Here is a 3,602-nt window from a genome sequence, read left to right as displayed (position 1 = left end):
GCATCTTTCGGTTCTTATTGTTAGGGGGCCTGGAACCAATACCTTAAAACAATACCAAGTGAGGAACCAGACACACAAGCCTAGGTTAGAAAAACAAATGTTCACATTTAGAGTTGACAGTGGTTTAGATGGTAATTAAAAGGAAGAAAAGCTCCCCCCAACACCCCTAGTGATATTGGGCCTGCAGGTCTGTGTTGAGCTTCAGACATAGGTCTCTGTTCCTCAGGATGGCACTTGGTAGAGTTGTCAGGAATAGGCCTACTTTAAACGATACCAAGTGAAATTTAGAAGATGAGGGGGTAAAACTGATTACCATGCTTGGAAACACTTGGTGATACAAGATAAAAATAAGTACATGTCCAAATCCAGGATGATAGTTCACATAACTCCTAACAGAGATATCATTTGTCAGATTGCTTATGCCTGTATGCAAGGGGATATGAATGTCTGTGCAGCTTATGTACACAAAGTACCAAAATATGGTGTGAAGGCTGGCCTGACAAATCATGCTTTAGCACGTCGTCCTGGCCTGCAGGCTTCTTAACACGTTTGGCATGGATGCCATCTAGGAAGGCCAAGAGGAGGTGACCGGAGATGAATACGATGTGGAGAGCATTGATGGTCAGCCCGACGCCCTCACCTCCAATTTGATGCAGGCCTTGCCAGAACCGCCACTGACAATAAAGTTTTTGGGGCCCTGGAAGCTGTGGATGGAGGCTTGTGTATCCCACAAAGTACCAAACAATTCCCTGGATATGATTCTGAAAGCAAGGAATTTAATGCACAAGTGCATTAGAAGCACATCACAGGCCAGAATGTTGCAGATTATATGCATCAGCTAATAGAAAATGAAGATGCTTACAGGAAACGGTTCTCACAATATGTAAAGAACTGCATATCTCCAGACTTGGTGGAGGAGAGATATAAGAAAGCTCATGCTGCTGTGGGAGAGAATTCACTCTATGAGAAGCCCAAGAAAGAGGCTAAAAAGAAGAGGTGGGACCTGTCTCCCAAACTGTCGCCTGCCCAGAAGAATGATCAGGTAGCTCAAAAGCAGGCAGGCTTCCTTAGAGCTCAGGAGCTCTGAGGTCTGCTGAGTGTTAAACTTAACAATTTTCTATGAGGATTTTTCAGATAAGACAATAAACACATTGACGAAGCAGAGAAAAACAAAAGGCTAAAGTGAATATATTAGTAGAGCAATGCTGAAAGTGTTCTTTCCTCATATCGTAGGACTTTCCCTTCTTTTCATCCCAAACTCAAGCTCTAGACATTACTATTGGGTCTTCCAGTGGATGGCATGAAATGAGTTAGGCAAAGCAATAAATCTCTTGCTGAATACTGGCCAGTATTGTAGGCCTTTAAAAAAATAGAATATAATTGATCTCAACTTATTTTTGAACCCTATTCAACAAATGATTTGGAGGCTGGGGAAGAATTTATATTTGAAAGCTAAAGACATATACCTCAATATTTTCTGGTTTAAAGCTGTTAGCTCAGGCACTTATTGGTCAATGTTCAATCTTTGGGAGTTTCTCCCTCTTCCACCTTCTTCTAGTCAAGCTGGTTTCTGGAATAGGGAATGCTTAGGTGTCTAATGTGCCAAGGGAGAGGGGATAGCTGGTCCCTAATTCTGAGGGTCACCTGCCAGTGGTCTTGATGGCCCTGGCCACATTGCTCTGATTATTCCAGCAGCCCTCAGGCCTGCAGGTGATTTTTCTCCTGGGTTGAAAAGTCTTGTGCTAGGCTGACAATAAGTCTGTTTCTTAGACCTTCAAATAGATGCTTTCTAAGCCCTGCAGGAAATGTTTGCTAATGGAGAGGTGGGAATCTGTATACACATTGGTAGATGTCTATGAATTTTCTTGGGCTTGGGAATTTAGATGACTTTCACTGTATTACAGAACCTGCTTTTTAGTGATTGACCAGGGACAGAATGCAGGTCACTGGCTTCCTGGAGCAGGATTTGGGATGCTGGCTCATCTCCTTTCTCTGTCCCCATCCTATGCCTGGCCGTAACTCCATGCCATCTCTACATGGGATTTCTTTCTATCTCCATATGCTGATCTTAGCTTCTCCAGATCCAAAAGACAATTTGTTACAGGAAGAACCAACAGAGTTGAGCCAAAATCTGCTGTCTTTAGACTCATGTCTGACATACACCTCAATTCCTAAAGACTAGAAATGCCAACCCATGTAGAAAGCATTCTGTTCATGTATGCATTTGTGCATCATGTATTTATGGAGCCTCTGCTGTGCCTTGGCATTGTGCTAGGCATTGTGTGGGGTACTGCTGACCACAGAAAGGTCCCAGACATAGGCATGCAAAAATTAAGTTGTAATACCAGGCAGCCTTTGATTAAGATCAAAGTACTGATGCTCTAAGTAAGTGTTAGATAAGAATGTGACTGTGCACCGGAATAGTAAGAGAAGACTTCTTTGAAACAGTAGGTCTGGGTCAAGCCAAAGCTCAAGGAGGGGAATGAAGTTGACAAAGTTGTGAGACAACTGGATAAGACTCTACCCCCCACACTGATGAAGCAGTGGCCGTTGTCCTTAGTAGCCCACGAGTGCCCAGGGAAATGAAAGGCTGGGACAGGTGAATTCTAGTGAGTTGTTAGATGTCACACTCAGTTACAAACTGGAGGAGAAGATGATGTGGGGAATACCAAAGAAAGGTATGTGAAACAAGAGGGGAGTGGAGTTTGATTCTGTGCCACCATTAAGATATTACATTTCATGTTATTTTATCAAGAACAGATGTTGGTGTGAGTCAGATTGATTCAAATGCAGAAAGGCCAAAACGTAGATGCACTAAACTTGCAAAGCTGTGGGGAAACTGCAAATTTTAAAATCCACTGATTTTAATACTCCACCAGTGTAGTATTTTTACCTAAGAAATGCATAATATGAAGTCTATTTTTCCTTTCATAAAACTTAAGGATGAAATGTATGAGGGAAGACAACATAGGGAATATTTTTGTAGAACTAGTAGTAAATTCAAGTTATCTGACTGCGCAGCTGGGTATGCTCATTGGACTGACTCCAAAAAGTTATAAAGGGAATATAAGCAAATGCAGCTTTTGCTCCTCAGAGTTCATCAAAATCCATATCTTTTACAATTCTTTTTATGTTGGCCCTAAAATGCTACTTGACTGAAATAATCTTCCCCTCGATAGCAAAGAATGTCTTATAAGCTACAGATTAATTGGTCAACTTGACATTCCATGTTCCCAATAGCTAATGCTAGTGCCCCTTTTCCTAGAACACAGATCTTGTGGATGATTTATGGGTGGGAATGACTTAAGGCTCAATTACCCTCCATTTAACAACTCCTGTAGTGCCTCTTACTCGGAATTGTATCGCATTTCCCATTCCGTTCCCTGTGCTTCAAATAATTTTCCTCTCCATTTTAACATGCTGACTTCTTCCTTGACTTTAAGATTCACCTTGGAAGAAAAATGAACATTTATTGATACTTCATATACCAATCCAGCCTAAGGCTTTGACATTAGTTATCTATGTAAAATGATCAACAGCTCTTTGAAGAAGGTATTATTTTTGTCCCCACTCAGTCACTTTTTCATTTTACAATGGAGAAA

General features: G+C 41.4%; 1 pseudogene; it reads left to right on the top strand.

Moving 5' to 3' along the window:
* Nucleotides 1-215: 215 nt before the first annotated feature.
* LOC129057822 (large ribosomal subunit protein uL18-like) lies at nucleotides 216-1,087 on the top strand (annotated as a pseudogene).
* The last annotated feature ends 2,515 nt before the right edge of the window (nucleotides 1,088-3,602 follow it).

The sequence above is a fragment of the Pongo abelii genome, chromosome 11, assembly GCF_028885655.2.
Source record: "Pongo abelii isolate AG06213 chromosome 11, NHGRI_mPonAbe1-v2.0_pri, whole genome shotgun sequence".
In the NCBI taxonomy this organism is placed as follows: Eukaryota; Metazoa; Chordata; class Mammalia; order Primates; family Hominidae; genus Pongo; species Pongo abelii.
The sequence above is the reverse complement of the archived record's forward strand: the minus strand, read 5'-3'. Positions and strand labels throughout refer to the sequence as shown.